Raw genomic sequence first — 14745 nt, 5'->3', positions numbered from 1 at the left:
AAAGAAGTGTGCTGATTTAGCAGCCTCGCCTGTAAGTAGGAGAGCTCTGAGGAGCAGTGCAAGTGTGCAGGCAGCCTCTGCCCACAGGGTGGTTCAAACTTCATGGGTCCTGACCTTGTGTGACAGTGCAGCACACTTGGTCTATGACTCTCTTCCTTGGAGGAGAAGCAGTTCAGACCAATCTACATCCATCCTGTTCTTGACCATGCTGCCATGTTTTGACAGCTCCAGTAAACCCTTTGCTTCCACTTCAGTGCTTTTTACGGATGATTTCGGTTTTGCTTTCTGGAGTTTTTCTCTTTATAAAAGTTTTTGTTCCTGTTTCCTTGAATGTGAATTCATTAAGTTCACCTTTGACTGTTCTCTCCTTCTACTTCACCCTGTTTAAGGCCAAAGATAAGATGCACCATGTTTCAGAAGATCTGTTGTGCTAAGTCTTGAGAATTTCTTTAGTCTTTAACTATGTGTTTGCTGTCTGTTCCTTGCTCAGGGGTATCAGTTTATATATATATATATATGTAGTCCTCAGTCTGACTCCTGCAGCTTAGTGGCAGGCATACCTCAGCTCCTGAAATTCCCAAATACATCTCAAGATGTAGTAGTTATCCCTTTACATGGACGACTGCTTTTGGAGAAACAGCAGGAACATGAGGTTTGCCATGTTCACTAGTTTCAATTTCAAGACCAATTCAAAGATAGAGATATGTCAGGCGATAGCAAAGAACAGCACTGAACTCTTGATTGTAAAATTTTAAGGTGCAAAAGAAGAAAAGCAAACATCACTCTAGAAGTGCCTCCATTGAGACCAGCAGGTCAAAGGATGGTGGAGGACTGTCCAGTCATTCTGTTGTCTTTCACAGCCAGATTAAGAATGTTGGTTTGTAGGAAGGGACACAAGTCCTTCTGTCCTTTCTTTCCTCTGTTCTGACAGCTGCTGTTGAGATCCCCCAGACATCCCTCTTTCCAACATGAAAGAAGAATTTTCCTCCCCCTCTCTTTTTTCTTTGGTTTCTGTTTTTAACCTGCCTCATACAGCCTTGCACTGGGAGCTGGTACCATGTCGGCAGTCCTGTAGCAATGGCACAATCCTTCCTGTTTAAATGTCTCTCAGGCTGGTCACAACCTTTTAATGGTCCATCAGACCTTAGTCTCATGGAGAAGCGGTTCACATTTTGGACTTCTGCTTTTGGGATGCCCTCACCCTTGAGACCCACACACACTGGACTTAAGAGCTGCAAAAGAGAATTACCCTCCTGAATAAGGATGTGCAGGGGAGTCCATAACTCCCCTGCAATCTCCATTATGTAGTCTAATGCTAAAGAAAAATGGTTCAGAATTCAGTCCAAGGTTGTTAAGTGAATATTTACATTTCTTGACAAAGAATCGAGCTTCTGGTTTAGTTCCCTCTTCCAAGAAGTAAAATCTGTTCCTTTATGGCTGTTGTCAATGCTTTCTCTTCATTAATATATTCGATGGAAAGACATTTCCAGCAGTAGTCCCCAAAGAGATTAATCTGACTGTAAAGAAAAGCGAGTCTCTTCTACTTGTCTCTTTACTGCTCTTTTTAACTCTTTCACCATATCCCTAAATAAAATGTCAACATCCAAAATGAAGTATTTGTTACCTGGTGATGTTTTCTGGGGAAGCTTTACAGTCTATTTCTTTGCCTCCTTTTTTTGGCACAACTGTATAATAAGATCTCACATCAAATCGCCACGGTAAGGCCAAGGGAAGCTGTAATGTGTATGTAACTAGTGAAAAGGTCTTTTTGATTTCTCTCTGGGAACTGGTAGAAAATAGGAAATGCAGTTCAGACATTTCATGAATTTGTGTCTCCTGTGAGAGCTGTTCTTACCACATACCGAAACCAGTGCTAATCCAATATGTAAACCAGTCATCCTTTTCTACCATGACTGTAGAGTAACTTTCTCAGTCACAGAGAGAAATAATTTCTTTGCAGATACCTGTAGCACAGGCATGTACCTAATTACCACAGTTAGATCAGTTATAGTGCCTTTTCTACAAAGTAGCTAGTACTTCCATACTCTTTTCCATACTGTAAGTGTTTAACTCAAAAGTACAAAGGGACAACCCCAACATTTACTTGTCCCAAGTTGGAAACATCTTTATAGAGACACATTTAATGTACTGGACCTCAGTTAGCCCTACAATAGCAATAGTCATTCAAACATCCACTAAAAAGCCCAGTTATGTAGCTATGATGACTAAGCTTTGCAATAAGAATTATCAGTCTTTTGAAGAACCTAAGTTTTACAATAGTGAGCATTCAGGGAGGTGGTGTTCATGCCAGCTGTAAACAATTAGTTGCTTCAGTCTTTCTATTAATATAAATTGCAGGCTTGCTTACATGTAGCAGGATCCATGGAGTGAGGGATGAGTAGGTGTGGGGATTCATGAGTAGCCCAGAGCTGGGCCATCCCCATAGTTTCAACTGGCTGATGACCAGCTGCCTTGTTCTCCAAGCCTTCATCTATCGTGCCTTCAAGGAATCCATCCTGCAGGGATGCTTCTGGGCTGCATGCTTCTCCATGGCTCCCTGAACAGCTCCTGTCTGCTGTTTTGAACACAATTCCGTATAAACGGTGCTCTCTGTTCAACCTTTCAATGGTGCTTTTATAAGATGCTGGATAAATGGTTTGCATGTGCTTTCTGAAAAGTGATGTGTAAAGCTGTGACACAGAGTGCTCTCTCTGGTATTGTCTGCTTCCCAGAACTTAGCGTTAACTGTGCAACTCTTGACTACAAAAGCTGACAGTGCTGCCCTGTCTCTTGTTCATCTCACTGCAGCCAGAGTGGAGTCACCACGTGTGACAGGCCTGCCTAGGCTGGGACACAGGTGTTTAAAAGCAGCCATTCAGGCCAGGCAGCTTGGCTTGGAAGCAGTTAGAGACACGACTCTCATCTGTGCGCTGCGGGACTGGAAACATCATAGCCTAGCTCAAGGACTTCTATTCTGTCTCCTACTGTGCATATACATTTGTTTGCCACGTGACTGTAAGAAATCTGCTTCTGCAACAAACATTTTAATTTGGACCACACTCCAATGAGGGACTTTTGCCTTCAGGCAAATAACCAGTTATTTCAGATGACTTTTATTTATTGAGGTTGGAGTATGCCTGAATAAGGCTTTTACGTGCCTCATGAGTAATTTGGTGTGGTAGTCTGCTGCAAAACAGAAGAATGCAGAAAGATGATTGGCCTGACAGATGCTCCTTTGGTGGTGTGCTGAAGACTTTCAAGGGCAGGTCTCTTCCTGGGAGCAGGGAACATAATTACTGTTAATATGATTTCATACCCTGGTGCTGAAGTTGATTTGTAGCATCTCTTCTGGGATGGTTGTGGCTGAAGACATTGCCAGAGCAGATCTCAGCCTCAGAAGAGAAAATATATATAAAAATATAAAAGATATGTCCCTTGCTAGCAAGCAACATGTGTTCAGGGTTATGCTAAAGAGAAATGCTGCCAATGGAACATCACAGAGCTAAAAATACAGGGTTCCCTTTCTTCAAGGAGAGAGAAACCCCTTGGTTGGGTCAGCATGAAATATCCAAGGCTTACAATTAAACAAATTAATTGCCTATGTGGTGATTTTCCAGGAGTGCATTAGGATATCACATACAGTAGACACTGTTCTTTTCTCCTGAACAGCAGAAAGATGAGAACTTATTTGTAATACAAGGTTCCCACTGATTAATTGATAAAACTTAATTTACATATAATCCAAAGGTCAGCGTCTACACCATGTAGATATATTTTGGCTCCAGCACCCCAATTTCCATAGCAAATGCACAGATTATCTTTGCATTACATACCCATTGGTCTGTGCCCAGTCTGTGGATAATATAAATCTTACAGTTCTGTTTTTTCAAGCTGCGAGGTTTTGTTTCTGGAGGTCTTCTGTTTTAAACTGGCAAGAAGGACAGTCATACAAACATGATAGCAAAGTGCCTAAAAATACAGATGATTCTGTAAAGGTAAACATGCTCACTGTTATTGCACAGCCACTTGACTACTGTATGTGGTACTCTCTTGCCATACACATTCCTAAATATTGGCTTTCATTTGTGATGTTCATTTATTGTTATAATAGCACAGTCTGACAAGGACTTTGTCTCTGCAAATTCATTGGCTAATCTTAACTGGCATGTGTCTGTACAGAAAATACAAAATGAAATTTTGTTTTGCTTAGAAAGCGGCCATGTTATTTCTTAAGTTTATGATAATGCAACAACCGGCTTAGATTATTTATAAAGTATGTAAGTATTGCTTGACTTCAAAATGCTTCATTTGAGATTTCAGAATGCCTCCTGTTCACTACAAGACAATATAACCAACTCCTGTCCTTTAAATCTTGTTATATTGGGATGGGGGGCTTAAACCTTACAAATCTTATTGCCAAAAAAAAAAAAAAAGAGACAGTGCTGATGTTTTCAATTCCTAATGTCTACAAAAAGAACAATTTTAACTCATATTTTAACTTTCAGCATAGGTTGGATTTGGACTACCCTCTTATTTATGAAACTGCTCTTCCCCACTATGTTCAGCTGTCAGCATCCGAGTATCTCTTTTGTCCTTAGTGAAATATGACAATTGTACAGAGGGCACAGAAACTGCATCACATAACACCTCTGAATGGGACCTTTTAAATGTGCCTGTGAGATTTAGGAGCCTGGACTTCAGTCAGATGTTTTGGAGCAATCACAATCTCCTGATGGAGAGCATCTGTGGAGGTCTTCACTTTCAAGGCAAGAAATTCTGTAGCTTGCAAGCACTCACATGACATTCAAAGACACATATATGATGTGAATTGTCACAATGTTTAAATGTATTGTTGAAAAAACACCTAAGAGCACAAGAACCTTCCTTCTCACGTGTCTGAGGATACTGGAATTTGCTCTTTACATCTGAGACTGAGAAAGGTCACATAACCAGTCTCCTCAGAACATCCTACCAGCAGACAGGTCTTTGAATGAGCCACTGTGGTAGCTCCTGACTTTCTACATGATTTCCAACAGGGCCTATCTCATCTCATCTCATCTCATCTCATCTCATCTCATCTCATCTCATCTCATCTCATCTCATCTCATCTCATCTCATCTCTGTGGTGATGACTACTTAGGAATGGCCCTTTGCTTTACAGTCCCAACCCCTTTAACTTAAGGAAGGGGATGTGAGCTGCTTCTCCTCAGTCTGACTGGTCTTTCTAGATGAAAGTACTAAGAGCCCACCTTCAGACCCACAAAAGAGCATTCACTGTCAAGGCAAGACAGGTACAGCCCACTGCAGCAGCTAGGAAGAAAGAGGTAAAGGAACAACAGCTAAGTTTCATTTGCACTTCCCCCATCTCACAGACGACCTGTTACAAAAGATTTTTAAAGTAGAAAAGGTTACAGTAAACAAGTTGCTGAGAGTCTCACGGGAGATGTTTATTCTTCTCAGTATTCCCTATACATAGAGAGGCGAGGGCAACCATCATCTCCACCCAACCATGATGCAGCTGGATTATCTTTTATCAAGTCTCTATATCAACAGAACTGAAATGAATAAATAAATCCTAAATACATGTTTTTGTTCAATTACAAACGCAGCATGGACAAATGTAAATGCACTAAAATAAGTACCATATGTAGATCTGGACTTGCATGATGGGGGTTGATTGGGTTTTTAGCAAATCCCAAACAAACAAAAAACCCAACTCTAACTGGATTATTTTATTTAAATAGCATTCTTTGCATGAGCCAAGGCTGCAGGATAGGGCCCTAAGAGTTTAGAAGTTTGGTTTAGTGATAGGTACTTTTGTTTGTATTTTCAGTGAAATGTATTTTCTTTCTTTTATATTAGTGAACTGATATGACTTCCAACAAAGTCATATCAACAAAGAATAAAGAATAACAAAAAAGTCATATCAACAAAGAACAACAAAAAATAGTTATATGGATAATTATGTCTAATAGCTAATTATTAAAATCATGCCTCAGTAAGAGTCTCTTAAAATTGGGTGCTATATGAGCTTCAGCATAAAATTGCTTTACATATGGAACACTGCATACTAAGAACATAGTGGATAATAATTTGTAAATACAGACACTTTTGTTTATTTTATCCATTGTTTTATAATGGAAAAAATATGTATTACTGGAATATCTCCAAGCAAAGTTCTCTTACACAGTGTTCTAGCAACAGAAAGTGTTTTCTGGACAACTATTTGAGTCTCTGATCACTGACACAGAACTGCAAAACATCCTCAAACCAGTATGAGCTGTGAGAAGAGAGGCTTAGAACTGTCCCGGCTATCTTAGAGTGGATACAGTTAAATACACTAAGTTCAGACCTGTAGGCAGGGAGAGCAGCTCAGTGATTCAGTGACTGTGCCCTATACACCTGAAGTCAATGTATGCAGACTTTGGAGATGGCATTAGCTAAGGTTTGTTTGCTACATGAAGGGTTATTTGGCTTGCTACCTGTTTGAAATCGATACGCTTTTATCAACACCACTGCAAACACTGAATTACTGTAGTTTTGCAGAATGTACATTCCATAAATTGTAGCTTAACTGTAATTGCAGGGCTTATCCTACTGTTAGAGCAGTTCAGATCCAACACTAAATTGTATTTTGTAAATTAACAAATGCTATTCAATTCCTCTCCACATTTTGTAATAGTAAACACAAGTTGATGTCATTTAGTCATACCTTTGTTCCAAGAATCTTCATCAGATGTTTCTATAGCCAATTCAGCTTTTGGCTGCTGAAAGCACAGTAGGCAATTACGGTTATTTACTGTAAATGTAGACAAGTTTATGTAAATATTTTTTGGGTTAAAAATGCTACATAAACATATGAAGCAGTTATCTAAAAGTAAGGACATAGGTCAATAATAAAAAATACAGGTTTTATTTATGTACAGTAGTATCCTAATATTTACTTGTTTATATGCAAAAAAAAAAAATCATAAGATTCTGTACTGTATTCTTTGAAAGCATTTAAAAGAGGTTCTGCCATTTTCTCTGGTTATTATATTTGCAAAGAATTTCTGAATTTATTGGAAATCCATGTAAATAAATGATGTTTAATGGGAAACGTTACATTGCAATGAAATTAATTTAATTCAAAAATCCTGGAAAAATTAATTGGATTGAAATCTATATATAAATTCAATAGCCAGACAGAATAAACCACATTAAATAAGGTTTGTCTTTTGTTTTAGTGGTTGGTTGGTTGGTTGGTTGGTTATTTTTACCTGTGCCTCTTCTGTTGTTTTCTTAACAAATATATTATTCAGTCCTTGCAGTCACTTCATCTTGCAGATGTTAAAACCTGCATAATTTTATAGAATTTTGTTTGTTCTGGGCATTTTGTGCTGATTTCATTATCTGACAAGAACTACTAAGACTTCTTTGTGATATATAGCACCTTAGTCCTCCTCCCAAAGGCACAATCCTGTCAAGATTCAAGCATGCACACAACAGCACCAATTTTAAATTGTCTCTGACTGAAGCAGGGACTCCCATGAATATAGTGGCACTACGCTCTCTAATGCAGGTAAGAATACTGGGTTTGAGCCTTTTAAAGTTGTGCAGCTTTCAGCATTTTTAAAGTTGCAATTACCAGCCCTATAGATTATCCTCTGAAATTGCCATGGCATTTGATTCCTTTTCCTTTGTTAGAGATGCTCTCTAGGTAATGTTCCCCATCCATTTCCTGCACTGCTCTGCCAATAGCAAGACTCTCATTTGTGCAGAAGTACTTTAAGAGCATCCTGAAGCCTTTCAGGAGGCAGGTGACTTAGGACCACTGCTGAATATGTAACACAGATTCTGCATGTAAGTCTAACACAAAGAAATGTCATCTCTTAAGCATGTCACTGGAACAAGGCTTCTTTGTACACTAGAGCACGAGGCTAAAATAGTACCTAACCTTTCGGGGCTTGCATTCTCCATGACTTGCACTTTCCTCCTCATTATCTTTAATTACAGATAGGAAAAGCGCAGCTTTACCCATTTAATACTAAGTAGTTACTGATGAACAGGTTCCTGGAAAATTCACAGTGCAGACAGGGATTAGTTATGCCAAGCTGGGAGGCTGAGGAAATCAGACAGAGACAGACAAGTAGTATCTGTTCACTGTCAAAGTGATGGCTCTTTTATGTTTAATCTAGGTAAGTATATTTTAATACTCAGAAGATACAAGGTTATAGGACAAATAGAGATTTTGTAAAAATAAGGAATACTTCGTGTGCAAAATCATTCAGGATCTGACAAGTGTAAAAGAAGATTGCTTTTTACTGAACATTTGCTCATGGGCCAAGAAGCTGCAAAATATGCAATTTAATACAAATTTTTTATTAAGTAACTGCTGAATATTATCCAATACGGGCTGCTCTTCTGAAAAAAATGTATGCAGCATTATTATCAAGAGAACTGTTTCACAGATTTTTATAATTTTTTTGATTCTTCATTCTGAATAGTTGCTATCAGCCATAAAATCACTCTATTACTATGGTTAGTTTCAGCTTTGAGGCCAACCACACAGAACTATAAAGTGGCTGGCTGAAATATTGAATAATTTGCCCAGATTCTGGCTAATCGTTCAGCTGCATGCACACACTTGGGAACAAAGTACAAGCATCTTTGTTCTCCATGAGCTTTGACATCACTTAAAAGTAAAGCTTTAACCTAATGGGAGCTCGGTGTGGAATTAGGAGTATCCTGCAGTGACACCTGGTGTTTAAAACAGAATTAATCCTGTGAAGTGTGGCTGATAATTCATTTTAATTGGGTACATATTCACTCAAAGGCTCACAGTTCATCCTGTGTCCATGGAGCATAGCATTATATTGAACTAGAAAGCATTGGAGCTAAAGAGTGGCTTGACATTGCTTTGTAGAAAATGAGTCTGACAGATTTGTTTCAAAAGCCCAAAACCACAGTGACATGATCTTCCTAGCACTGTCGCTGGCAAGATACTTTAGCTCTACTTCTTCTCAGTTGGCTATTACGTAAATGAGATTGACCTTTCATATAACTCACACAACTGGAATTTCTGTGCAGCCTTTGTGGAAGGATAGGCAAGAACAGAAAACTCAGTTCAGGCAGAAAACAGGGATCCTGTGTGTGTCGTGGTGCTAGAAAGCATATTACAGCTACAATAGATTCTTCTGAAACAGCTCCTGCTAAAGAGCTTATTGACCAAAGAAGTCAAGATCTGCGTATTTACAGATGTGACTGAAATGGCATGTAAATCCCATCATCAGTTACTGTAATTAAGGATTATTAGGATAATGTAAGATAATAATAACGAGGATCATTACTATTATTAAGGATTTCAGTTTGCCACAAGATGAAATAAAAATAAGAAGATCTGGTAGCAATCTCTAATTTGGACTGATGAACTATTTCCATTATGCAAAAGGTTTGTGTCACCTCTTTTGAAAAACCACATACATGCTCCACATTTATGTAGTTAATCCTTGATTCTGGCAAGGACAAAACTCTAAGGCTAGCATTCTGTTTTTCCTTTATGTCACAAAATTCTGTTAAGGGGTTGGCTGAGCTACAAAAGATTATCCTAAAAGTCACTGGTTTTTCTTTCCTTAATTCTTCTGGAAAATTATGGGAGCCTGTAAAAACAAACAAATAAGCATGAACCTGAACTTTCTAAGGCTGCACCTATTTTGCATGTCAACCAGCAGAGAGCCAAACCTTGTCCAGCAGATACTTGAAGGTTGCACTCAAGCTAGCATTCAGAAGTCTTTCCACTTTCTCACCTGCAGCTTATTTTCAGCAGCAAAGTACAAAGGAAAAAAAGGATCTGGGCAAAATGAAGTCTGGACGGGTTCTGAAGGAAGCAAACAGCTGCTGCTCCAAGTAATATAATGAGTCTTGCAAGCCAGCAGCAGAACCAGCATTGTGCTGTTCCTGGGTTAGAGGGTTGAGGCTGTCAGAGGCTGGAGAAGAGAGTTATCAGTAGCTTGTCTTTGAAACACATTAGTTCCTTGGGTACTCCTTCAGGTTATTTTGGAAGATAGGAGTGACATTAGCTTTTCCCCAGTTTTCACGTACCCCTCCAAGTCATCATGATCATTCAAAGATAATCAAAATGCGATGACATGAGCCAGCTCCCTCAGCATTTTTGGGTGCATCCCACTGGGGTCCATGTCCAGTTTGCTTAAGTATTCTGATCCTCTTCCACCACAGATACAGGTTCCTTGCTTCAAGCTTTTCCTCTGTCTCCAGGTCCTTGGATTGCTGAAGGCAGGTTTTCCTGGTAGAGACTGAGGTGAAGAAGCCATTCAGTACCTCAGCCTTTTCTATGTCCTGTGTCACCAGGGCCCCTGCCACCTTCAACAGCAGCAAGCTCACATTTTCCCTAGTTCTTGTTTTGTGACTGATACAATTACAAAAAGCCTTCTTGTTGCTTTGACACCCCTCACCAGATTTAATTCTGGTTGGTCTTTGGCTTTCCTGCGTCTTGCCTGCTTGGACAGTGTCTCTAGATCCTTCACAGGTCTCCTGTCCCTGCTTTCACCTTCTATATGCTTCATTTTTGTGTTTTAATTCTGCCAGGTGCTCCTTGTTCATCCATGCACGTCTCCCAGCATTTTTGCCTGACTTCCTGCTCCTTAAGATGGACCCTGTTGACCTTGGAGGAGGTGAAGCTTGAATATCAATCAGCTTTCTTGGATCTCACCAAAGCCTTATCCCTTTGGACTCTTTCAAGCAGATCCCATCCAGCCACCTCATTCACCAAATAAGAGGATTTTTGTGGAAAAGTAGTATTGTGACCTTACTTGCAATGACTTTAATTGCTTGGTCAGGTGTGGGGTTTTTTAGCCACAGAAACTGTCTCAGTAGTTGTAAGCATAAAAAATAGCACAGAACTGTATGAAGTATGTGAAAATATTTGTAAATCTGAGGTTTCTTTCCCTCCAGCTTTTGCAGCTTAGATAACACTTGAAGGTTTGGTACATGACTGAAAGATGCTGATTGCCACTTGTCTGTAACACATCTGTAGGTGACACTGTGAAGACTGATAAATGGAAAGATGACAAGGATCCTGTCCTTTAAAATTTGCAGCTAAAATACTCGTTGGGCAGAAGAGTGCAAAGACATGAGTGGGAGTCAAGTCCATTCTCTGTAGTTCATTGTAATAGGTTTTTTGTGATACTCTGAACAGTGAGATTACTTTTTTTCATGGCTCCCAAATTCCCACTAGGGTCCTCCTGGGTTCACCTACAGTTCTCTCCAATACACGTAGTGTCTGGTAAGCCCCCGAGCCCAGGCACAGCCTGCTTCTGCAGCCCATGTTACCAGAATATACAGTCAGCTCTGACATATGGGGTAACATCCCCTAAGCTGCCTCAGCACAGCTCCAGCCTTGGTGCTGCAGGTCCGGCTCCAAGCCTCAGCTAATGAGCCTGCACAGAACCAAGCAAACCCATGCAGACGGAGCTCGTGTGTCTCTGCACCAGCGCTGTGGTTTGGCCACACCCTAGATAATTACCCACATTAAGGGAGATAAATAGGTGGGTGTATTTCTTTAACTATGTCTTTGCATGGGTGTCAAGGGGAGAGGGGAAGACAGAGAATCGCTGGTTTGAGATCATGTAACTCCCCTTTTCAAAGCTCTTCTTATGCACTTTTCCACTTGGAATTGTCCGAGCAATGGCATATAGTGAAAATTGGCCAGAAACTCAAGACAGAAAGGTTGTTTATGGTCAGTTGTGTGGTTCACAGAATGAGAGTTTGGGAGAGAGAACTCTCCCACTGGAAATGTGTGAGCTGGAGGCAACACCACCATGAAGTGCTACAGCAAGAGGAACCCCTTCATGAAGAGAACATGGCCTAGGGGTTATCCTGCACCTTTCAGCCACATACATGACAAAATAAAAACCAAAATCACTATATTGGTGCCTGGGGTGGCTGTACAGGCATGTTCTTAATACATTTACTAATTTTAGGTTAATCTAAGAAAACCCCTTCAAAATACAAATTATTCCTTTTTGGACCCAAGCTGAGCAACTTTCTGTTTGCGTTCAAAAAAAAACCCCAAAACACTTTAACATATATGGAGGATACTCGTGAGGCTATTATGGCTTCTAGATGGTTACCACAAAGTAAGAGCTGAGTGTTTGGGTCCCCTGCACCACTAATGGAGTTAGGTGACTTCAAAGGAGTCTCCAACAGGCAATGTACTAAGAACAAACTGCTTGAGGTAGTCACTGAGGAACACAGAGGACAGTATTAAGGGTTTGCCCACCCAATGTAGGACAGGCAGGTACTTCCCAGCAGTCATCTTTCACAGACACAAACCATTACAGAATGTTCTGACAGCTTGTGTCCTGAAACCTGTGTGTTGGGTGAGATGACATCTACTACTTGTAGCATGAAAAAATTATCCTGAAGAAATACTTAGCACATATTCTCTTCTGGAGAAGTGCAGTATGAACTCCATTCAGAGACTAAGCAACCATGACTGCATCCGTATGGGGAGCACAGGTCCTTTCAGTTAAAAAATCTCTATTTGTGCACCATTGCCCTCTTGGCAAATCTGCACAAATCCAACACTTTAAAGCATGTGTCATCTCCATTATAGTATGGTGGGAAATGTAAAGTGCTGTGTACACTTTAGGCCACATTCAGAATTGATTCAGAGGAGTGCTTGAACTCATTTAAGATTAAGATCTTGTCAGACCAGGACATCTCTCATGGGTAACACTGAACTCCAGATTTCCCTCTGGTATTGCAGCAATAACAACAGAAAGTGCATCGAGGGATTTGTCTCCAGTTATGCACATGCAATATTCATACTGCAGGAAGAAGAAAGTTGCAGCACTGAGAGCCAAAAAGTGCCATCTGAAGTGTAGTTAATTTCATGATGAAGCTAATTCATTTGTTCCTCTGTAAAGTACATCTGCAACAAAAACAGAATGAGAGTGCTATCACATCACAAGGGGTTCTTGCTACTTACTCTTCACAGAGAGAGAGATAATTTAAGGCAGATGAAAAAATTACAGGAATTTCCACCAGACAGACTTTGCCAACATCTGCCATGTTACTACACCCAGCTTGAGGATTTGACACCAAAGGCCTATCAAATAAGTGCTGTTGCATGTTTGCCTTTCCTCACAATACAGAAAAAATGTTCTCTTTTTCCTAGACAGCTGGAAGCCCTTGGCATAATTGGCTCTGAATCCATCAGTGTTCTCCACAGAGTCCAGATCTTCAAATGCTCTTCTCATCCTTGTATGTAGGTTTTGGGGCCCCCTCATAGCTTTTCTTGGGGCTATTTAATTCATGAATTGCACTGCCTGTTGGGGCAGAAATAAAAAACTTGCCATTGAGTTGTCTAATTCCCTAACTCATTTCTGTCTCTGATGAACAGATTCAGTAGCAAAAGGATGAGAAGAGAGACAATCCCCAGAATCCATGGGCTTGGACAGCTTTAGCATACCTACTGTTTATACAACATGCATCCAGTTGTAGGAACAGCCACTAGTGCAGCTTCCGTTCCTGCTCTTTTACTGAGTAATATTTGTTCTGCAAGGGACATACCACTCACTCCAGTGACCACAAAAGAAGGCATGTGTCCCAGAGACAATTTTGGACCAGCCTGGCCATCCAGGAAGATTGCCCAGTGTTGTGTTCCTAATGGGAAGAAGGTGGGTACTGCAGGGTACATGAAACTCTATTGTTTGTGCCTGATAGGGTGGAAGAGCCAAAAGGGGAAGAAAAACGATGGAAGACAGAATGCAGTCGGAATAATGTTCATTTCTAAGATTGCAAAGCTATTAACATTTCAGTCTTGGGTTCTGGCAGATATGCAGGGCAGCAAGCACTCTCCATGCAGATGTCTCAGAGTTCCGGGAGGTTTTAAGTTCAAAACGGTGACTTCAGCCTTCAATAGCCCTGACAAGTGGTAAGAGGAAAACTTTGGCATGTGTTAAGGATCTCAAAAAGAGGGGGAGGGAGACTGATGCCAAAAGCTCTCAATTTTGAACTTAGTTTTCCTCAGAAACTCAGTTTCTACTGCTGCTCATTAAAGCTGCAATTTCTACACCTGAGGAAAAAAATAGAGGCAAAGGATAGGGAGAAGATGAGGCTCTTAATTTTGAACAACTTCACTTCTAGTATTCCCACCCTTAGGTTTTTGACAGTACCTTCTTAATTGAAATAATTATTGACTATGCTTCCCAACTTGAGTTTGGTTTAGGCAGTAACAAAAGCATTTTTGGCAATTAGGCTTAATCTAGAAACTGAAAACAAAGCTCAGTGTTTCTTAAAAACAAACAATGTTCTTACTGTTTGTTATGGGAGGTTGGTTTTTTTTTTTCCTCTGGTGCTATTTTGAGTTCTAGCATGTCTATTGTACACAAACTGGAGTGTTCACTCTGGTTGTTTACAACAATTTCCCTCGTGCTGCCAGGCTTTTCTTCTATGAAGCATAATTTTGTAGGCAATGTACAAAACAAGCTGCAATGTAAATAAATGGAATATGTGTGAAAAGTGTTGGCTCAACACCCCTCAAATTTGTCTCTAGTCCTAAAACTGTCATGAGAGCATTAAACACTCAGGACAAGTCAAAAGCACAGTAGGTACTTCCTTGGATTAAGTTTTAAAGGATTGTTTCATTTGTGCAAATTTGGAACTGAAAATATTTCTCTAATTTCTGTGACTTTAGGGTAGGCCATGGTGGCTGCCCAGATTTCACTTTGGGTCTGCTGAGCT

This window comes from Coloeus monedula, assembly GCF_965178545.1.
Source record: "Coloeus monedula genome assembly, chromosome: 1".
NCBI classification, from domain to species: domain Eukaryota; kingdom Metazoa; phylum Chordata; class Aves; order Passeriformes; family Corvidae; genus Coloeus; species Coloeus monedula.
This window is presented reverse-complemented; position numbering follows the sequence as displayed.